Source organism: Saccopteryx leptura, chromosome 1, assembly GCF_036850995.1.
Source record: "Saccopteryx leptura isolate mSacLep1 chromosome 1, mSacLep1_pri_phased_curated, whole genome shotgun sequence".
Taxonomy (NCBI): Eukaryota; Metazoa; Chordata; class Mammalia; order Chiroptera; family Emballonuridae; genus Saccopteryx; species Saccopteryx leptura.
In genome coordinates, this window is record NC_089503.1 from 36,048,925 (window position 1) to 36,073,535 (window position 24,611).

The 24,611-nt window shown below is 34.1% G+C and overlaps 1 protein-coding gene across 2 annotated transcripts in view; it reads right to left on the reverse strand.

Moving 5' to 3' along the window:
* The window catches only part of LUZP2 (leucine zipper protein 2), a 470,561-nt gene that overhangs the window by 357,587 nt on the left and 88,363 nt on the right, over nucleotides 1-24,611 (reverse strand). The gene's annotated exons all lie outside the window — the stretch shown is intronic.

The following is a 24,611-nucleotide window of genomic DNA, read 5'->3' on the forward strand; positions in this document are numbered from 1 at the left end:
TGTTAATAATTTAGAAATTTAAATTTTTGTATATATCTATATGTATACGTATGCACAGATTCACAATGTGCATATTTAATATTTAAAATTTATTTTATGTTTCCATAATAACTACTTGGTAATGCATTATGTAGTACTTTTACTCAACCCATTTTTTTTTCTAAATCCTATACAAGTATTGCAATTACAACTTCACCATTACAACAGAAATAAACAGTGTCCTCTTTTCATAATGACATCGACCAACTGGATATATCCTCCCCATATTTTGACATTTTAGCTGAAATATAGAGAATAAAAATTGTTACTATTTTTCTTGAGCAAGAAGGTCTTATAAGTTGATAACAGATTGTAAAAATAGAAGATCATTCTTGATGTCATTGTTACTGCAGTTTGGGTCCCTACATTTTAATCTATAGAAATAACATAGGTTTTGCTTATTCTTGAACCAAGGTTTTTAGTCTTTGAGGACAGTGATCATTCCAAAACAATTCATTTTTGAGTAACACAGACAAAATTGGAGTTGGCTGTTAATAGGTACTATTTAGAGATTCTTGAATAAATTTTCTTGGCATCATTTTAGCTGCTCTATAATAAAACACCTGACTACTTTAGCCAATAGCAATTTAACTTATTAATAAGCAACTTATTCCTAGAAATAAATATTATATATTTGTCTAAATATATTTGTTATACTTTGTCATCATTGTTATGGTACTATTGTTCCCTAAATTGAAAATACCATCTCTAGATTTTACTATTGGTATAGAGTCCCTACTGATCTTTCATAAACCAGCTCAGAAACAACACTCTTCATGAATCTTACCTAATCTCCCAGGTGACTTAATCTTTCCCTCTCTTAAGATACACACAAAATATGAAATCTGACTTTAGAACACATTCTGCCTTATATATGATTATTTGCAGACACATAGGAAATAAAGAAGTAATGTACTATTTGGTATATACAGGAAAAGTAAAGTGCAGGATAGATATGAGGTATTGAATTAATGCCTCAAGAAATACAAAACTGATTATGCCTTGGATTTTATATTTTGTTTTTGTTTTTGTGGCATATAGAACCCAAATGGGCAAAAATAAAGATATTTATGGGCTACTTATAAGTTTCTATTATTGTAGTTGATCAATTCTCCAGGACAGAGATAAAGCTAAGCTATTTTGGCATGGAGAAATGGTGGTATGATTAACAATTCAGCATGCACATGGAGTTTCTTAGCTTATAAAAACTGAGGTGTTTTGCACAAAAATTTTCAAAGTTTTAACAATCAAAGTTATTAAATTAACTCCCTGTCTCTGGAGCCAAAATTTTCCCAGGAACAAGGCATTGGCATGAGACCTTGTCCTACAGTATAAGATTCTTGAAAACAAAGGCAATAAATAATAGCTCTTTTAGATTCCATTGGCAAATTAACTTGCCATCTTTTCATTAAAATAAAGTAATAATTTGTTTTACAGTCATTCATTATCTCTGTAGAGGTATCTGAAATATTTATTCTTGGAATATTTTGATGCTATCCTTACCTATAGAAACAATAGTCACACTCTTGCTATTGTGAAGCACGGACTTATTTTCTAAAATGCAATATTTTAACACTGAAGTCAGGTATTGAAAATATGAATAACTCCTAATACCAGGAGAATTTTTTTGTATGTTCATTTTAAGGCACACACACCACTCAGCAGAAAGGGATAGCATTGAGGGCTGATTTTCCATAAAGTAACTGACATTAAAGAGAATAAATTTGAGTTACTAATGACCTGAGCCTCATGTAAATCAGTGACCTAGAACACCTTCATGCCCCAATACCAATTAGTTCTCCACTGCCTGTGCTGCTTCACTTCTGCTTGGAGAACCTGACATTTGGAAACAATTAGAGGCACCCTGATCTGTGAAATGCACTCTATTTGGGTATTCAACAGAGCTGAACTTCTATGCTTCAGCCCAAGTAATCAAAGCAGTCAGAACTGCCCACACACTGTGACCACACATTTTTGGTGAATCTAATAGGATTGGCCCCATATATTGACAAAGATTAAACTGCCTTTTTAAAAAAAAATTGAGAAGCACACCATTCCCCATCCCTGAAGTGAATTTTTTTTATGGATCTGTAAGAATATTCAAAAGCACTATTATCATTGCAAAATTACTGTGTCAGCTTATTAAGGCCAATGTGTAGATGAAGATCCTTAACTTGGGAGAAATTAGCACATAATGTAATTGTAAATCATTGACAAATAAGTATAATATTGTTTATAAAACCAATACAGGACAAATTATTGAAAGCTGGACTCTTCATCTACAGAGATGACATGTCCTACCAGAACACCAAAGTTTGGGTTCATGTTTAACTTGAGAGTATTTTTGGGTTCTTGCTTAATGGGAAGTATGCTTTTCTTCAGGGCACCATAAGTATAAATGTAAGAGGTAAAGCAAAAATGAGAAGGGTTTTTCTTAGCTTAATTATTTTACTCCAATTATTGTAGGTGCATAAAATAATGCATGAATTTCTCAACAGCAGTATTACTTATTGCCTTTTCTAAACTTTATTCATGCCTCTATTAAAACATTGCCCAAGATTTGAAATTATTAACAGACTTTTGACAGTGCCCAGCATTGAACTTGGAATAAGAAGCATACATTTTTTTCTAGTACATTTTTTATCTTATTTCTGATCCAAAATTTTCACTGTCAACCATATAATTTTTAAAAAAATATAAACAAAATTAAATGTAATTTTTAATTTCAGTAAGAATTAATAATAAACTCTCAACCAACAGCTACACCAGCCAGCAACTGTGTGAGTGAATTATCGTGGACAGATTTCTGTTACCATGTGACTGCAACCTCATCAGAGACTTTAAGGAAACCCTAATCAGATGAACCCAATCAGCCCTGAAATCATAAGAAGTAGGTATAAATTATTTTGGGGGGGAAGTTTGTTACTTAGATCAAGATAACCAAAATAACTATACACAATGCCGAAAACTTGTAATTGTAAATAACACTTATAATGCAAGTCATTTATAATGCAGTGATAAAATGTTATACAAAAGATTGAGTTACAGTGGTATCTGAACAGAGAATTGATGATTTTCACTAACTGGTCAAAGTGATCAGCCTAAGGAGGGAAGTAGCATCATGCAGTCTTGGACAGGCAGAAATGGAGAAGGGATAATGAAGGTAAAATAGTAAAAAGGAATAGCGTAAATTAATTTGAGACTTATGTGATAGCAGACCTTTATTGCCCTTATTTGGGAAGTAGTTGAATGGCAGACGAGTTTTAAATAGATGAATCTAGCAGTGCAGTCAGGACTGGGCAGAATCCACGGCAGAGGCTGAGAGTTCTCCTGGGAGAGCCTCGCCACCAGCACTGTGAGACTGACTAAATGTGAACTACCATGAAAAGCTCAGAGCAGGCCGAGCCTTCTATCCCATTTATCCCACTACCTCTTCCATTGCATTTTGAAACGAAGAAAAACAGCTTTTAAAGGCAAAATTTCATAGTCAAAATTGTTCAGATCTCATAGGAAAAAAGTAAAAGTCCATTTCCTGCTGCTTTGAGACAGCAGGAAACTAAAGAATGAGCAGTGTTTGACTTTTGTGCATCACTAATAGATGTGGTACTGGATTCTATTCCTGAAGATGCAAAGCATTCCATTGAAAGACTGTCCTCTTTTCTATGTAATTTTAGTTCCCTTTGCCTATTCCTGTTATTATATGGCTCAGACTTTTCAAAGCATTATTTTACTACCTCTCCTCACACTGGGTAAAATCTTCATAGCCAGTATATTTAGAAAGTCATTTCTATTGTGCTCTCTTTCAAAACAGAGGGTGACACCCAAAATAAGATTTTCTCCAAGCATATTCCCATTGTTTAAATTGAATTACATAGGACCATGCTGCAAATGTGTGTCGTGTCCTGTCAGGGTTTAGCATTCAGAAGATCATGTCAGGGGCACTAAGTAAAACTGGGGTAAATTTCCCAGAGAGCTATCAGGTCATTTATCATGTTGACAGCCATGTTGAGATAATGAGAATGGAGGACAATATAAACTTAGAGAAATATAAAACACACAACTTCTCTAAATTAGTATGTCACATGCTTTTGCTCATATCATTTTGGTTCTGTCCCTTAAATAAACAATTGCATTTTAAAAAAATATTATCATGCTGACAGTACTCATGCTTAGAAGGTTATTGGAAATCAAAATCTGAAATTAAATGTAAAAGTTTCCACAAATTCTAATTACCGCTATTCATAAAAAAATAGATGTGTTTGAATGAAACATCAAGAGCCTTAAGACATGGAATAACTGCAATGAATGTTGTCAGAAAGAATAAACGTAAGGATGCTGAAATGATACCCCAATTAATGGTAGTTAATGTTTGCTTAGGATCAAACCAATAAAATTTATAGTGAAAAGCACTAATCATGAAATATGCCCTGGTGAGTTTTCCATTTCCGGTCAGCACCATCACTAGAGTTTGTTTTTCCTAGGGGCTCTTTGTTCATCTGCATAAGATGTAATGAGCTTATTACAGAACAGTCACATTTGGTGAAAAGGATTGTAAAGAAAGCTGGTAGGAATTTATTTTTATTTAAAAAGAGAATATATTCTAGGCAATAATTGTTCAAATATTTTTAGTGGCTATCATAGACATAAATATTTTTAAAAGTTATAGCTGCTAAAAAAAAAAAAAGTTATAGTTGCTTTTTATTTTATTGAAAGTCACAAATTGTCTTCCACAAAGTGTAGCCTGCTTTGTGAAGGTGATCGCATTGCACTTCACAGAATGTCATTCTGGTGTTATCTATCATTATCACAATGTTTACGATGGAGAAACAGAACTACTGGTAAGTGACATGACTTTCTCAAGGTCATACAATTGATCTCCAGCTGAAGCCATGCTATAGATTTTAGAGATTCTAGATCATATCCTGTTTCAATTCAAAGATAAAGTCGGAATCTGAATAAAGTTAACTCTATGTTCATTCTCACTATAATTTCCCACGTTCACAGTTTATCTTTTTCACCCAAGAGAATGCAGAGGAAAAAATAATTGTGACTAAGATAGTCTCTAGAAGTTAATTAAATTAACTGATATCTAAAACTATTAATAAATGAAAACAGAAAAGGCAGCAGTAGTGGATATAGAGAGTTGAGCATTTGTACTTGGGCTGGCCTGGGTCTGAAGCATGACTCTACCCTTCCCTTGGTGTATGATCTTGGTCAAGTACAGGGGGTCCTTGGATTATGACACAGTTCTATTCCTAAAACAATGATGTAACTCAAATTTTAGTGTAAGTTGTAATACACCCCAGCCTAACACAGTCAGAACATTTGCACTTTTAATAATCCCAAATGGCATAGGATGTATACCGGGGAACACACACTTTCTCACGCATCTACCGCTAGCTGCATATTCTTCCACCACACGCAACCAGACAAGTTCGCCCGTGTACTCTGTAAGGATGACTGTAACGGTGTAAACTGAAACACACACATCTCAACTTTTTAAAGTTTTTAGGGGAGTGAGCATTGTAAACTCGAAACATCATATGTTGAGACTCTCATAAACTGTGGGCCCCCAGTACATAGCTTTCTTCCATTTTGGTTTACCCACATGAAAACAGGACAGTGAGGCCTGACCTGTGGTGGCGCAGTGGATAAAGCATTGACCTGGAAATGCTGAGGTCGCTGGTTTGAACCTCTGGGCTTGCCTGGTCAAGGCACATATGGGAGTTGATGCTTCCGGCTCTTCCCCCCTTCTCTCTCTCTCTGTCTCTCTCTTCTCTCTCTCTCTGTCTCTCTCTCTCTCTCCTCTCTAAAAATGAATAAATAAAATAAATTTTAAAAAAAACAGGACAGTGATGTCTATTTTGAAGAATTAAGGCTATATAACTATTTTTTCCAAAATACACATTATAAATGGTCTAAAATGTATTTTAAATCTGTATATAAGCCAAAGTAGGAATGTTTCTGGAAATTTCTCTATATATATAACCTATGCTGAAAATAGAGCATGGTAGTACATAAGACATTTATGGGGGGAGCATATATTTTTGAAAGCATAAATATGTTTAATGTATTTCCATTCTCAATTATCATTTTAATAATTCTGGCTTAATGATATCTTTGTTTAGTAATAAGGTAACAATTTTTAATGACATTGTGGATACCTTTGAAATGGTTCTTCACTAAGAGGAAGAAATAATTATTAATTCCCAATTTTATCTCTATCAGAAAGTATAGGTGATAGTAGAGTCATTCATAGAAGTTAATTAAAGTTCTTAATAAAATTAATTGTACTTTAAATAATTGATGATATTCAATAAAATATTATCACCTGTGAAATTAAAGCCTGATAATCTGCTATACCTATACACTTTTAATTGATTTTGAGGACTGAGCAGATGATTCTAATATAAAAATATTCTATAAAACCATCATATTTTTCCATGGAAAATTGAGTGATAGATATACATGCCAGGAAGATGATTTAATTTTTGTGAATCAAAAGAGAAAATGGAACAATATTAAATGCACATAAATCAAACTAAAATATTACAAATATTGAAGCCCTAACCAGAATTTCAAACTTTAGGGAAAAAAACTATTCAACTATTTTTTTTCAAACCTCAATCATTTCAGTTGTGAATATAATTGCTGTAATTTTGTGCCCAAGATTCAGTGTTTGAATTGAAAATGTTCAGTTTGGGATCAGATGAGCTGTAAAGGCCCCTATTCAACATTTAATTATTAGCCAAACTAAAAATGAAGGCGGCAGGTCAAGGCCAAACTGAGCAAGGAGAGAGAATTTATCATCTATAATTGTAAGCAGTGGTCAGACTTTTTGATGGTAATTTACAATTATGTATGTGCTTCACCTGATTTGAAGAAAATGGGAAGACCTCTCTACATAAACCTTACCTAATAACTAGTTTAAGAACAAGGTAATATAAAAAGTCTTTTGAATGTTTTTGAGTGTATACACTTTCCCTTCAGTTTACTCAGTACCTACTAAAGCCTGACTCAGCAATAAACTAGGATTTGGAGTCTGATGTCAGAGTAGCTTGAACTTAAATAGCAGTTAATAAATCACAGATAATGGAATCACAGAATCTTGAGAACCTCAGAGACTATCTAGTTCAATCCTCTTCATTTTACTGAGGAGAAATAAAGTAAGGTACGAAGTTTTTAAAAGCACTATCACATATATCATCTGACTTGTTCCTACAGCAGCTTTGTGAAGTAAGAACAAGGTAACTAGAGAAACAAAACTAAAAGAGTGTCCTTTGGAGGGTCACGGGAAGCAGAAGAAGTCCCGGGGGCACTGAGGTTTTAAAGAGAAGCAGAGAAAATTCAGAGATGACCTTAGTGATGAATCAGAGATCCAGAAATAACTAGAAATCTACAGAACACTCCCAGAAGACATGTCCAATGGCTATGACATTATGAGCTCTGGTATTTGTGGGGACAGAAGTTTATTTACATATGATGGAAGAACAGAATGAGATGCACAGATCAAATTAATAATTGAAGTCTGAGATGGTCCAGAAGTTTTTCCCTGACAGCAAGAAAGAAAGCAGGGATGATTGCCCTCTGAGCTGCAGCTGAAGCTCAAGTAGCTAGCAAATACATATAGGTATTTGAAGGTAAGAAGAGTATAAATATGAATCCAGAATCATTGTATTAGTTGTTGACTTTGGAAAAAATTAATTACCCTCTTTATGTTTCTGTTTTTCATCTATAATAGTAGCTTCATTACAGAGTTGTGAGGATAGAATGAGAAAATTAATGTAAATTGTTTTTAATGAGGGCTGGAATCCCATAAATGCTCAACACAAATAAGCCAGTATTAATATTAGTATTACTATTAGTTTCCTTTTTCTGGAAAAAAAAGAATAATTTATTTGTTTTCAAGTAAGCCCAAACCTGAGACTTGGAAATGGGTAACAGGCTGAGTAATTGCCCTGGTGACATAAATATCTTTATCCAAAGTAATTGGGAACAAAGTAGAATATCAGGTTCCTTCCTCCAAAGCCATATAAAGATAGATATGTATGTATTTTTTCTTTCACTATCTACATTTCTTCAACCACTTTTTTAATTTAAAAAATCTAATTCTCTTGACATCCTCAAAGACCCAATTAAATAAAGTCACAAGTTACCACTCAGAATATATGTTGCTATCAATCTCAGTTTCAGGGAAACTGCCATTTCTTGTGCTAAAATTTCTTATTTGCTGATAAATAGGAGGCTCTGGTGTTTACTTTTTTAAAACCTCACCTTCTGGTGGTTCAGCAAATTAAGAGATAAATGTTGAGTCACTGTGGACTCATCTCTCTGGATATCTTGCCCCTTCCTAAAAAGAAAATTCAGATGAACATATCATGTTCAGAATCCGTGGGATGTCTTGAAGAACCCCTTCTGATATGTATGTATGATGTGCTGTTTCCTCCCTCCTCTCCCGTAGCATTTTCACATTAGTCATATATATTCACTTACTTAACAACATTGATGAAGATGACTAGGCTAAAATTTTCCTGAAGGCAGAGACTGTCTCATTTAATTCTATGATTATGAGGAGTGAAAGGTATCTACTAGTAACTTAAGAAATAGTTACTGGATATTTAGTTTCCAAAATATTCTAAATATATTTTTACAACATTCATACTGTTGTGTTTCACAACTGGTTTTATAAAATATAGAGGGAATATCACACACAGTGTCAGATATTGTGGATGGGAACACTTGTCGATAGTGCTGACCACAAACTTTCAGAAGCCGAGAACGAAGGCCCTCCATCCAGATATATTCTCTCTCTCTCTCTCTCTCTCTCTCTCTCTCTCATCCTGGGAGACTGGTGAAACGATTCCAATTCCAGGCAGGAAATTCTGAAATCATATATTTGGGTAAAATCATTACCTGATTCTCCCAGGTTAGCACATCTCCTCTGCCATATCCTGCTCCAAGGATCTCTAGCCTTTTCATAAGGGAAGGAGTCTATGTATATTATCAAGAATAAGCATCTCACAAAATAATACATTTGAACCTGAGCAGAAAACCAACATAGGCCCACATTTACACTAACTGGATGTAAGAACTTAAATATTTGTGCCCATTTGGCAGACCATTTGCAAGGAAAACAGTCACAATACATTTTATTTTGGCCATAAGAGAAAATTCTACTGACTTATTTATAAAAATATTATTTGGGATAGTCAGTAAAGCTATGTGTTTATTTCTAATTTGTACTACCTACCTAAGTGTAAAAGATTTTGATAATTCAAATAAAAAGTTGACTATAAGTTAATACAATGAATTAAAACTGGTTAGAAGAATCTGGTATGTATTAATAATATTCTAAGAAAGAAATACAAAAATCATCGCCACAAAGAATATTTATGACTGAATCATCTTGTTAGAAAATACAGGATTGTGTTTCTGTGTGGCCAGTAACTGGGTCCATCACAGCCAGGCACGTGCAGGTTCAGATTCCCATTAGATTCAGACAGACAGTGAAGAAACAACAGAGCCAAAAAACTGGTGGGCCATCCCTTTAGTCTAGCCTTGCAACCAGCCAGTGAGTAAAACCAAACACACTGGGCACCAAAACCCACTCACACATTCTCCGGTTCCACAACCAGGAGAATTTTTTTCAGTTTTTCCTAAAATCGAAGGCCCCCACCAGGCTCAGTAACCTCTGGTTCCCCATCTGCAGACCTTCTCCACTTCACATCTCTGCACAAACTGGTTTCTCCTTCAGCACCCTGCCATTTTGACTGCTTCTTCTCCAGCACACTTCCTCTCTGTTCTCACTGTGCAAAAACATGGCCTCCTTCTTTCTCCTTCTTCTTAAAACTTTTTGGTGCAAAACCCCTCCTCCTGTACACGTTAGCATAACAATGGCCCTTCCCAAGCAGGAAGGCAATTAGTAGTTTCACAGATCACATATCTGGGCAGTGGCCATTTTCAACATAAAAGTGAGCAAATGTAAAAATCACATTTTACAAACTTATTTGCCCAACAGTTTCCTAGTGGGGATTAATTATTTCCTGTCAATTTTACACATCAGAATTTTAACACCAATAGCTTCGTGCTTGGTTCATTCATAGTCTTCTAATTTAAAATATAGAGCTGAATCATAACAACACACAAGATCACTTATCTTTTCTTAAGAATGAAAAGTGCAGAGAACCATCATTAAAAGCATTGTTTTTTTCCTGATACTTTGTGGGTTTTAGTTGCTTCTTTGCCTCTCTACAAATTATTTGAAAAAAAAAAAGAAAAATGACAACTAAATTTGTTGAGCATAGTAAAAAAAAAATGTGTAAAAGGAGTTTGTAAAGCCAGTAGCCAGGGCTACTATCATAGCAGCCACCTGGCCCATGCAGGTTCTCATTGGATTCAGACAGTCGGTAAAGAAACAATGGAGCCAAGAACTGATGGGCCACCATCTTTAATCCTAGCTTGCACCCTGCAGGCAAGTAAAAACACACACTGGGCTCCAAAACCCACTCACATTCAGTGCTCACAAAGCTACTGACTTATCCGAGTTTCCTAGAATCAAAGGTTTCTAGCTCACCAGACTTATTCACCTCTGTTCCCCATCTCCTTCCTTCTCCCTGCACAAACTCTGCACAAACTGGCTTCTCACTCAGCACTCCGCCATCTTGGCTGCTTCTCCTGGCCTCCTCCACGTGGCCTTTCTCTGCTCTCTGCTCTCTAATGCTAATCTCAGGAACCGAGAGAGCAAGCTCCTGGTCTGCCCCCATTTTATAATTTAGAAATCAAAACCTTCAATCCAATATACAAAATAGGAAGTCTCTAATACAAAGGCACTTATCTGAGGCATGATGGGATTGTACCACCCCACACCAAAAAGGGTGGGAAAGTCTTAGTCCTAATACCAAGCCCAAGGCTACAAGGATCCTGCCTGCCCTCAGCCTGCCCCCAACACACATTAATATCACCTGGGCCACGGCTTCCATGTGGGCAGCACCATCTTTAACAAAGTGAGCATAATATATTTTATCTGCCCAACAAAGTTTAAAATAAATATTAAAAAGCAAAGGTTAATAAAAATGCATTTTAAAGTTTGCTGTGGTTTATTTCCCGCTGAGCATGGATAATTATAAATTGATTAATTTTTGTCTTCATTAATCATATAATATTTAGTGTTTGGAATAGTATTCTGAAATGTATTACAATGATGTCTGAGAGCATCTTTTAAGAAAGACTCATTTTTTTTTGCTTAATTCCTTCACCTGTTTTACCCAGTCCCCTCACCCCCTTCCTTCCCATGGCTTTCAGTCTGCTCTCTGTTTGTATGAGTGGTTCTTTTTTGTTTTTTAATTTTGTCTATTAGATTCTACATAGAAGTGAAATCATAGTATTTATTTTCTCTTCCTGGCTTAATTTACTTAGCATAATATTCTCTAGGTCCATTTATGCTGTTATATTAGGTAAGATTTCCTTCTTTTTTATTACTGAGTACAGACAACAGTATGGTGACTCCCAGAGGGAAAGGGGGAAGTAGCAGGCAGAAGAGGGTAAAGGGCAGATAAACAGTGACAAAAGAAGACTACACTTTGTGTACTGAACATACAATACAATATACAGATGATATATTTTAGAATTATACACTTATATAATTTTATTAATTAATGTAATCCAAATAAAATCAATAATATATATATTTTAACACTACTTACTTCATATATGTATGAATACATATGAAACTATTTCATATATATGTATGAAAGATACAATTGAGTGGGTATTTGTAATTTTGTTTTCCCCTTACTTGGGTGTTACTGCTATGTTCAATAACCCAAGGACTCCAAGAAAACACTTTTTTTTTTCATCAGAATCCAGGGAACAAAAGAATGGACGTATTTAAATATACTCAGTTAAAAAAGAGAAGAATTTATGCCACTTACTTAAAAGAACTGCAATACATACAACAGTTTACGAAGTACAGAGATGAGAGTGAAAAAAGATTAAAAAGTAAAGTGCAAAAATCCTTTCTGTTGGTTGTAGCAATGCAGTGAGACATAAAATGATGATTCGAGAAACTAACAGCAATAAAATTTAATTTGGACTTGCCACTGGCTATTGAATCGCAAACAAGCCTCAGTCGTGAATTCTGGCTAATGGCAGCCAGGCAAGCCCTGTCTCACAGTTTCCAACTGTACGGGGCAGAACTTTTTCTCTAGAAACAGCAACACTGAGGTCTGCTTACTGTGGTTCAAGGTACGCGTGAGTCAATTAAATAAACACTGAATACCACTTGAGGAAAAGAGTCTGTTTTCTCTGTTTTTCACTAAATGTACCTATGTTTATCCTGTCCTTGCACATTTTTAGCATTCAGACCATACAAAGAGAGCATCTAAGTGTTCCACGTAAGTACTGTTCAACGGAGGTGAGAGTCATCATCATTCACACTCTGGCTCTGCCTCTTACTGGATATGACCTCAAGAAAAATAAGCCCTTATCAACAAAATAGGCAGACCAGCATCTATTTCACAGAGTTCTCAGGAGAATAAAATTAGATCATGTAAGTGACATGCATACAAGTGCTTAGCTCTTTTTAGTTTTCATAAACAGAAGCAATTTTTTTTTAAGCTATGAACTCTAAGTGTGGTTTTGAGGTTATTGGCCAACTAACGTCAATTGTTTATGTCTTTTCTTTGTCTTCTCAACTGGAGTTTCAAGTCCTCTAACCTTTCTTCAGCGGCTATGTTTATGTATTATTAGGCCACTTTGACCTTGGTGGTTACCTTCTTCAATTAAGCAACAACCATATGCCATTGAGAAATTTAGATGGAGAGAGGTCCTTAACAGCTTTGTTGGTGTTAAACAATAGGGCAAGACATGTGCTCTCCAAGAAGCTAAAAAAGAATTATTCTAAAACTGCATGGTGCATATAAATTAAATGTGGAGTCTTTTGCATTTATCAAACTAAAAAGTTTATGGTGATTATATACAACTTTAATAGGAAATTGATATCCTTTTCTGAAATATAAATATTGGAAGTTCAAGGAGGCATTATACTCTTAGAAACTGTAATAAAATGGCAAGTAAAAAAGCTGATATAAGGCATTTATTTAACAAGAAATAAATAACTGAAACTTCAAAAAGCCATGCTAGCATTTATACAGATTCAGCCGAAGATAAGATGTTCTTCAGAACATGTGTGGATAACGATGTGCACAGAAGGAAATAAACAACGAGGGTTTATGGTCAAGTATGTTTGAGAAATGTTTAGTTAATTGAAGATAAGCAACTCTGATTTTGTTTGTCAGTGTGTTCTTATTCATACTGAATTTCCAATTTGACAATATAAAATATAGTATTTTCAAAGTTATCTGATTATAGGATTATGTTTCAAAAGATACATAAATTATAAATAGGGTTCTGAATGCTACATTGTAAAAATAATTCTGGCCTAATTTCAATAATCCTACATTTTCAATACTCTGATGACTGTAATGGCAACAGCAAACCACTGCAAAACTCAAAGATTCCTATACAAATGGAAAACAGCATCTTTCCAAAATAAAAATGCTTTGTGGCATTGTTATTCCATGAAAATTTAGCAAGAAACAAAACTATCTCTTTAACCAGAAGTAACCAGAAAAAGTTAAGAATTATGAGGACATGGATATTTACTTAGCAGAATATCCATAAGAATCTGACTTTGGCTCTTAGCTAAGCAGCAGAGGAAGTGAGTTACTCAGCAGGGGCATGCTCTACATATGTGCCTTGAATGAACACCATACACAATCACAGGTGGCACTCCCCATATTCGTACCATTTTAGGTTATATGATGGTCATGTTGATTTTGGTGTTAAAGTGGAATGTGTGTGTGTATAGATTGTGTGTGTGTTTTTAAAATCTCTGATTAAAATAAATTTTGTATTTTACAAGGGCAAAGATCACTTGCAAACACCAATGCACTTCCAGACCTATAACTTTACCTTTAACAAAAACTGAGGCTTCAATAAATGACTCCAGAAATTTATTCTTCTAGCCTGGCCAAATCAGTACCTAATTTCCACTTTTGCAGTATGCCTGTGGTGCACCATATAAATTTGCAAAAATTTATTAAGCAACGATAGATGCAGGCAGTAGGGTAGGAGCTACAGATCCTTCTCTCACTAGAGGCCCTCTCATCAAGGAGCTCCCCCATCAGTTCCCTCCTTTCCACCAGAACACATGTTAATTACTAATATGAAGATAATTTGAATTTAGTAACTTCTCTCAAGAGATCAAAACAACTGCGAAAAAAGCCATTACTGTAACAAAACTTTATTGAGGACTCTGATCATGAGACTTAAGTCCTTTATCTATATTTAACCATTCTAGGAGCAATAGATCAGATGTATAATTACAGATTGAAAGTGTCCAGCTGTTTTCTTCTCTGGTGAACAGAAAAATAATGGCTGTCAAATTTAGCACAAGAGTGCTTAGTTAAATCAAAAGAACAACTTTCTAGTCTATCAAATACTGGAGGATAATTGGATATCACGCCACTAATTGACTGAATGGGCAGAGGTGGGGTGGAGGTGAGGTTGAAGATAAGACTGCAGGCGTTATGAGATTTAAGGGTCAGAGTGAAACAAAAAAACTGGCAGGTTGTATTTGATTTTTCCAGACAAGCCCAGAATTCAGCATCCAGATGGTAGAACTTGACTTTGTTCACTGACTTATCTCCAAAGATAGAGAGTCTAGTACATGATAGGCATTTCAATATATATGTATTTGAATTGAGAAAAGAACAAAATAACATACTTAGAAATATTAATAATTTAAAAGCAAGGCACACTCTGACCTTTCCCGGTCATTCCACCTAAAATAACTACGTTTTATTTTCTTTCTAAACAAGACTAGAGATGAGAAAGATGAAGAATGTTTGTTTTTCTCTTACGAGAAAAATAAAATCTAGAACTGGAGTTTGGATGGGCTGGGTACAGAGTGCTAAATAATCTGTTCCTTGGTTACCTGGAAAATTAAAAGTTGAAAAGTGGGTGGTAGACATACAATGCAATATATAAATCATGTATCATAGAAATATACACTTGAAACCTATATGATCTTATTAACCAATGTCATCCCAATAAATTTAATTAAAATAAGATCTATTCAAAATGAAGGAAATAAAAAAAAGTTGAAACGAGGTATTTCTTAGCAAGAAATGATAGTATATTTCCTGATAGGTTTCTCACACACTTCAGTCACATTCCAGTGTTCTTGCTTTTAACAAATATGCTATTAAGCCTATCTTAACACAAACCTCTTTGGAGTCTACACCACTGTGTAGAAAGAAAAGAACCTGTTGACAAAGTAGAGAATAAAGGGAAAGAGTCCAAACTAGTTTCTGGCAACTGTCTAGAAAATCACATTTGTTTTCTGATAAGAATTAAAATCACCCTAGATTATTTATATGTGTATATATATGTGTGAATATACGTATGTGCATACATACATTCTAGAGTGATGATATATCAATCATTTAGAAAAACTGAGTAAAATAAGAAAACCAGGCTAAAGCATAACTAAGAGTTGGCCACAGACGAGCCCATAAACCACCTTGTTACTATTCCTCTTCATGCTATTTTGCCCATGGCCAACCTTAGTCAAATCTGAAATATGGCTGCATGTGGTTGGTCTTTAGAGATGTCCTTTCTTCTAGAACCCTGACTTAAATGCAAATACACCTGGAGTGATTAGCCTGTTTGCTATACTTCCTTTCATTCTCTCATTATTGAAAACATACCTTTTAGTCTCATTTATTAACTTATAAATTGCCTCTTTATACAAGATAAATATAAGAAATGATAAAATAAAACTTCAAAATTACTAACCTAGATTTTAAAAAAAACTATTGGAATCAAGAACAAATTTTACTAGACCAACGTGATGAATGGGAGTTGCAAATGTAACAGAGAATCACAGAATTAACTGCATGCACCACCCCTGGACATCTTTATAATGTGTCAAGTAAGAGCAGGAGGATATTGATATTTATGGAACTTCCATTATGTGCAAGGACTTAAGATAAATTCTTAAGAATTACTTTTTAAATTTTTCACGAAACAGCAAATGGATGAAAGTAGAAAAGATTTGGATTAGTATAACTCATTTTAGAAAATCCAAAATCTAAATCTTACAGTAAAATGTCAGATACAACTCCCACATCCAGTGATTTTAATGTTTTCAGTTTCATCCATCTTTATACTCTGTCCTCTGGCAAGGGTTACAGTGAGCCAAATCACTACTAAATAATGATCTGAGTATTGCCTGCCTAAGGCACACTTGCCAAAGAAACATGAAAATTTTATAACATACAAATAAGCTATTAATTAGATTATCTGTTAATGATTAGATAGTTTCAGTTAGAAGAAATCAGAACTTGTTTAATTCTTTTATGAATCATTTTATTAACATTATGTGGTAGAAGGGCATAACATTTATATTCTCCCAAATAAAATTATTCAAAAGATAATAATGGCTGAGGCTCAGTAAAAAGCATGTCCAGTGTGGTTTAGAGAGGAAGTGAGAATTACCTGCATGGGCAATGTAATCAGCCTGAATAGGGCTTGAATAGGGCAGGGTGCAGTGTCAGTTAGCAGGGAAACTGACTCAACTTTCTGAGCCTCAATTTCCTCATTAAAAAAAAAAAACCACAAAACAGTACAACAGCATCTCATTGCTAATGCTATTTGTTGTGAGGATCAAATAAGAACCATGTGAAAGTTCTTAAAATAGAGCCAACTACATAGCAAATATTCATTACAGGTTAGCAAATATTTGTATATGCCTGTTACTTTTAGATTACTGGTATATCTGCTGTATTTTATATGCATTGCAGTGTTTAAAAAATGAAGCTTTGGCTGATGGCACAGTGGATAGAACATCATCCCAGAGTGATGAGGTCATGGGTTTGATCCCAGGGTCACTAATCCAGGCTTAATCCTAAAGGTGCCAGCTCAAAACCCGAGTTTGTCAGTTCAAACCCTGGTCAGAGCACATATGAGAAGCAATCAGTGGGCACACAACTAAAAAGAACAACAAGTTGATGCTTTTCTCTCTCCCCTCTCTTTCTCTCTCACTCTCATGTATCATGCATAAACTAAGATCATTGTTATGTTTTGTTTGTTATTTTTATTTTAATGATAGCATTTTATTATTAAATAAATTGTTATATTTTCAGTGAAAAATTGTACAACTAAAGATTTACAAATGCTTTATTTCCTTTTTTTTTTAAAAAATTATGATATTAGGCTTAGTATATATTGAATTCTAATTTACTATAACTTTAAACTCTGCCCCTTAAGACTGAAGTGAACTAAAATGGCCTTAGGACTTTGAAAACTAGATGTATAATCAGGTTTTATGTCACTTTTCAAAATACGGCATCTAGAAAAAAATAAAATTATAACAAAAATGAGTAGATTTGCACCTATATTTTGCTCACAGTTTATATGACAGTAAAATAAATAATAGTGATTAAGTTATTTTTATTCGTGGAAGAAATTCTACTTGTTATACTAGAACAAAATTTCCTACAAAATTAAAATAAACTTATTAACAATATACAGTACATTGATGAATGCATTTTGCTAATGAACACTTTCAATTCATAAACATGGAATAAAATTTATAAATTTTATGGAAGCCAAATTAGAGAGGCTCATTAAGTGTGTGGAACCAACACAAAGTGTTGAATAATTCATCAGCTGTTTAACCCATTTGCTATAAAAAATGCAAATTACTTTTATTACTGAGCTCATTTAAAAATTTTTTTTGTTTTGTGAGAGGATTATATATTTTTTCACTGTGAGACTCAAAAAGTTTAATTGCAAAGTGATTAACATGGAGCTTTTGCTAATTAAATCAGGAGAAAGAGATTTAGTCTGACACTTTGCTAGGTACTCAAATTAAGGAACTGTCCCATTGCATTAAATAAAGTGCATTTATCACAGATAAACTCTCAGCTTCTTTATTTGATATGACAGGCAATAGAGAATGAAAATGAATCTTTCCAGTATTGTAGGCAAGAGATACACAGCTGTTTTACTTCTAATTGCCTGATCTACAACTGTTAAAACAATTGGAAAAATTTAAACAATGTTGTCCTAACCAGCATCAGAATGTAATAAAATACAAAGTGAGTTCCTTCTCAGTAAGTTAAATGGGTTCCCAGAATTGAGTAAAGAAAAAGGATTTGCAGTTGTGTACATAAACATCTGTGAGTTACAGTCAAACATCATTAAACATCAGAAAACTCGGGAAATCTTAAATCTTACTAAACAGAAAATAACACCTAGGCTATCCTATACTTCTTTTGAGAATCAGAAACAAAACTGGACTTTTAAATAGTCTTTAATCAATTAATTTTAATAAATTTTAATTTATTCATAAATATTATATAACCTATTTTATGTCGACCACTAAGTTGCTTACTATAAACATAAAAATAATGAGCAGACATAGTTGCCTGCAACTCCCTTGTACCTAATTGTGTAAGCTATTTCTGAGGTAAAGATGGTCTTTAACACATTAAAAGAGTATTGTCTAGTGTAAAATATGTGCTCCAATAATACTTAAATCAACAAAATACGTGGTAATTTCTAATATGTGATTTTAGAATTTTTTACCTAAATATAGAAGTTTGATTTATTAATATTGGTAAGACATTTTCTTAATATTCTTTAAAGAGATAAAAAATATTTACATTGATTTTCTTTACATAATATTCCTGATAAGTGATTCTCTTTTCAATGTATTTATCTTTGCATTTTGTTGAAGTTATTAACTCACTCTCAAGTGACATTTAACTGCTGCTACTCAATCTACAAATGAATATATCATCTGAACTACTTGACTTCTAAACAAAGCATATAATAAGAAATTAATACAATTGCACAATTATTGTATTTCTACCATTATTCAGTAGTTGAGTAAGAGGGTTTGTCAAGTATGCATTTGTAAAGCAAAAGAATTAAAAGTTGAAATCAGAAGCACTTAGAGCATTTAAAATAGCTTTGCTCTGTGCAGTTCTACAGAGTTAGACTTTTAGGCTATTGAAAAATATAAGGATGGCAATTATAATAAATCAAAATAGCCATATTAGTCTTTTTTAAAATTTTTTATAGATTTTAATTTATTTTGTTTACATAGATTCAAGTGTCCCACCAAATATATCTCCCCCCCCAACCTCCATGTTCCTCTTGCCATCCTCCTTACCCCCTCCTCCCAATGCCTTTGCCCCTTCCACCTAGGATTTGCTGTCCTGCTCTCCATAACTCTGTGTTATGCATATATAATTTCACTAATCTCTTTCCCTTCTCTGATCCCATCCTCTCATCCCCTTTCCCTCTGACCGCTTTCCCTCTGGTCCCTTTGATCTCGCCTCTGCCTCTATTCTGTTCCTCAGTTCACATTGTTCATTAGATTCTTCAAATGAGTGAGGTCATATGATATTTTTCTTTCTCTGCCTGGCTTATTTCACTTAGCATAATAGTCTCCAGGTCGATCCATGTTGTCGCAAAAGGTAAGATTTGTTTCTTTTTCACGGCCGTGTAGTATTCTGTTGTGTATATGTACCACAGCTTTTTAATCCACTCATCCACTGACGGACACTTGGGCTGTTTCCAGATCTTGGCTATTGTAAACAATGGTGCAATAAACATGGGGGTGCATTTCTTCTTTTGAATCAGTGATTTGGTGTTCTTAGGATATATTCCTAAAAGTGGGAAAGCTGGGGCAAGCCATGTTAGTCTTTAACACTATTCAACACCTGTAAGCAATTGTGTCATATCTACAGAGTAAATTTCTCCTGTTCTTGAAGTTTCAAAATGGTTATCTGATATTTAAATTTTAATTCACTCAAGAAAAGTTAATCTGTCAAACTGTAAATAACTTATGGGTTCTAGTCATATTATAAAATAAAAATGAAATAAAATTTTTAAATAATCACATATGCAATGTATGTCAACATCTTTATAGCTTTCCAAGACCCTTTAAATTCCTACTAATTTAATAAATACTTTTAAAATTTACACAATCAAAAATTTAATATAGGATAAAGCCTTTAATTATGTTACATCTACATTTTAAAATAAGGGAGTATACTAGAAAAATAAAATAATATTCTATAAAAAAGAGATTAAGAGCCCAAATTTGGAATTAGACAAAATCGTTTCTATCCCAGTTCTGCCTCGTAATAACTACGAATGAGATTTCTGGTTACATAAAATACATATTCTCTTTCTCTCTTTTTTTTTTTATTATAAGTATCCTGTCGATGTTAGCAAAGTATCCATACAAAAAGCTATACTATGACCCATATCATATATTTCTGAACAATGCAATTTAAGTAAAAGTTGTTGACTGGGATTTCTCAGAAAGCTTCTTAAAATGAAGAATTGCAATAACAGCATTTACATTTTGACCTTTTCCCTTTTATTTCTTCCTTAAAAAATATAGTCTTGTAGCTTTCACTATAAGGAAAAAAAAACTGCATGCTGAAGATGGATGAGCCATTAGAAAGAAGTCCAGAACCCTGATAGCATCATGGAGCTATCATCCCAGGCCCAGAATGATGACTTCCTCCAGACTTCATCATACGAGCAAAACAAAACCTCTCACTAAAACCACTATTCCCTAGTTCCTTTCTTGACATTGAATGTAATTTCAAACTGATAAACTAATTGCATCATTACATAATTATGAACCAAAATGCCTCTTAATTTTAGTGTTTTATTAATACAGAAGCTATAAGAGCAATTACTGTTTCATAGATTTGGGGGAGGGTAAAATTAAATTTAATTAAAGTACTGATTTTAATGCAAACCACAAAATTTACATTGAATTTATTATTTTGTGTCATATTTAAAAGCAAGTCCTTCTTTTTACCTTTTACTTGATGCTCTTTTTTATTTTATATCTGATGAATCCTGGTAGACATTCAGATACTTGATGACTTAATTACAAAATAGAGGTATTCTTACATTGTTACATCTCTTTTTTCTTTATTTCCAACTATAATAATACATTTAGCCTGAAATGTAGAATTTACAAGACATGTTATGCCTCTGGTTTATTGGAAGTAATGCATGATTAATTTTTTAAAGATTTTTCCCCCACAACTTGCTCTAATTCGACAACTTTTCAAACTCCCCTAAATGAAAATTCTTGTTGACCTAAAAATACAGAAAATAGTGTTTGTGTCAATACCAGACACACTAAAAGTTTTTATGTGGCATAATTTAATTAGATTATAAGCTTAATTTGAGTGTTCATACCCTCCTTCCTTCTCTCATTCCTTCCCTCCCTCTCCCTCCCTCTCCTTCCTTCCTTCCTTCCTCCCTCTTCCTTCCCTCCCTCCTTCTTTCCCTCCTTCCTTTTTCCTTCCTTCCTTCCTTCCTTCCTTCCTTCCTTCCTTCCTTCCTTCCTTCCTTCCTTCCTTCCTTCCTTCCTTCCTTCCTTCCTTTGTTTCTTCCTATAGTAAATAGTTGAGTACATACAGCAGTTACTGAGTACCTATAGTTTCATTACTATAAAAAGAAGTCCTTCAGATGCACCTTTAAAAGGATTTACAAATACTTTGGGAAGCCCTGCTTATTATTGTTATTTTATAAGTTTTAAATAAAAGTTTAAAAAAAGGACATAGATTTAGTAATTTCCAAAACTAAAATGTAAATCTAAGTATGGTATCAAATTCTGAGTTAAGACATCAGCTTTGAGACTCTTAGGTGCTATAGGCGTATATAAAAATGAGCATTTACATTATGTGAGGTGTTTACATTCAGTACTCTTTCTACTCTTATGTACCAATGATTCTTCCTTGGGCATTTTTCTACTTTAAAATGACACACTTGAAAATACTTTATTTTTATTTATATATTTATTTATTACCTACATATTATGGCTTAATGCTGTTTTTATTGTTGTTGTTGTTCACATATAGCTAGTAGCCAACTAAAGTATATTATAGTCTCTCTCTTGGTCTTCCAAATACTTGTAAAATTTGTGTCTGCAGAAAGACAAACGCTGTATGATCTCACTACTATGTGGAATCTAAAACAGTGAAACTCATAGAAGCAAAGGGTAGAATGGTGGTTGCCAGGCGCTGAGGGGAAGGAGAATGGGAAGGTGGTGATGTTCAAAAAGGTACAAAGTTTCAGCGATACAAGATAGATAAATACTGGGGATCTGCACAGCATAATGCTTCGTATCTATGGGAGATTGGTTCCAGGAACCTTCCTGCAGACACCAAAATTCTCAGATGCCCAAGGTATTTATACAAAATGGCATAGCATTTGCATAAAATGCTTGCACATCCTCATCCTCCCATTAATTTAATTCATTTCTAGATTACATAAAATACCTAAGACAATGTAAATGCTATGTATAGTTGCTGTACTGTATTGGTTAGAGAATAATAACAGGGAAAACAAGTCTGAATATGTTCAGTATAGACACAACCATCACAGGCTTAACTACATGGTACACATCGACAATGATGCAATATTTAAGAAGATTTTTTTCCATCAGCAGTTGGTTGAATACCCAGATGAGGAATCCACAGATATTGATGGGCCAATTTAATATTTAAAATATGCTAAGAGAGTAGACTTTGAATTAAATGTTCTTAACACACACACAACAATAAAAGGGAAGAATGAAACTTTGGGAGGTGATAGATAAGTTTATGGCCCCAATGGTGGTGATGGTCTCATGGATGTATATCTATCTCAAGCATGAAATTGTATGCATTAAATATATACAACTTTTTACACATTAATGATAACCTAATAAAAAGTTTCAAATATGTGTCTGATATCTAAGGTTGAATTTTCTCAATTGCAATTTATCTCTGTACTTGAAAAAGAGAAAAAGGAGTGAGCTTCATTCTTCAATTTTGTTTTTAGCTTCATATGTCACCATTCTTGCACACAGGAAAGAGTTACATACATGATAAACTGTGAAGAGAACATTGACTGTGTATGGTATGTGCATTGTCAGATTTAGAAACAGCCCTTGTTCTTTCTATTCTGCATTGAGATGTTTTATGTTTATACATAGAATAAGAACCTTTTGGCCAGCTGGCACAGTGGTAGAGCATTAGCATGGTGTGTGGAAGTCCCAAGTTCAATTCCCGGTCAGGGCACACAGGAGAAACCATCATCTGCTTCTCCACCCCTCTTCTCTTCTTGCTCTCTCTCTCTCTCTCTTCCTCTCTGGCAACCATGCCTCATATGAGCAAGTTGGCTCTCAGATACTGAGGAAGGTTTCATGGCATTGCTTCTGGTGATAAAATAGCTCAGTTGCTGAGCAACAGAACAGTGGCCCCAGATGTGCAGAATATCAAACCCCCGACAGGAGTTGCTGGGTGGATCCCAATTAGGGGGCATGCAGGAGCCATCTCTTCACCTCCCTGCCTCTCACTTGATTAAATAAATAAATAAATAAATAAATAAATAAATCTCAATATTTATATATTGCAAAACAGGAGTATAATGAATCTTTAGAGCAAATTTTTTTTTCTAGAAAAAAGGTATATAAACTGAAAGATTTATGATCCATTAAAGTTTATATGATATGATAAAATAGCAACATAGATTATATTTTAAAAGAATTTAAAAGAATAAAAACTTTTACAATGTTTAAAAATTGAAATGGTTCAGTTCATTTAATATAGTATTACAGTAAACCTTGCTATATGCTTGTTGTAAGCAGAGTATGCATAATGTCTTGATATCATCACAATATTACTTATTGTGCTCTCATTTTTTTTTAATAATTTTTCATTTATTTTGGTTTATTGAAAGTTTCTAATTTTTTTTTTAGAGAGAGGGGAGAGAGAGAGAGAGAGATTGAAATGGGAGGAGCAGGAAGCATCAACTCCCATATGTGCCTTGACCAGGCAAGCCCAGGGTTTTGAACCGGCAACCTCAGTGTTCCAGGTTGACGCTTTATCCCACTGCGCCACCACAGGTCAGGCTTGTGCTCTCATTTAATATATCTACCACCAGTTATGATTCTTATGTGTCTCATCCAATGGCTATTTTATGTGCTTACATACATCAGTTACCAGAATCCAAAGAGTAAAAATATACATAATTTTTCTCACTTATTAACATGGAAATAAAAGACAAGCTTTTACCCTTTCACAGAGAAAAGTACAAAGACTTGCATGACTGGATACACATGGCTCTCCTCAAAAGTGAAAATGAAATGTCTCTCCTCAAAAAGGGAAACGAAATGTATCTGTGACAGTTTCTAAACTGAGATTGTCTCCTTGGAAATGCCTTCTTAGAGATGTTTTAGAAGAAAAAGAAGCATATCATTCTGATGGGAAAGTTGGTGTCTAATAGTCTAACAATGGTTTCCTTATCTCAGTAGATGGATAAAGCTTTCAAAGGCTGGTAAAGCCTGACCTGCGGTGGTGTAATGGATAGACCATCGATATGGAATGCTGAGGTCGCCGGTTCAAAACACTGGGCTTGCCTGAGAGTTGATGCTTCCTGCTTCTCCCCCTGTTCTCTCTATCTCTTTCTTCTCTCTCTCT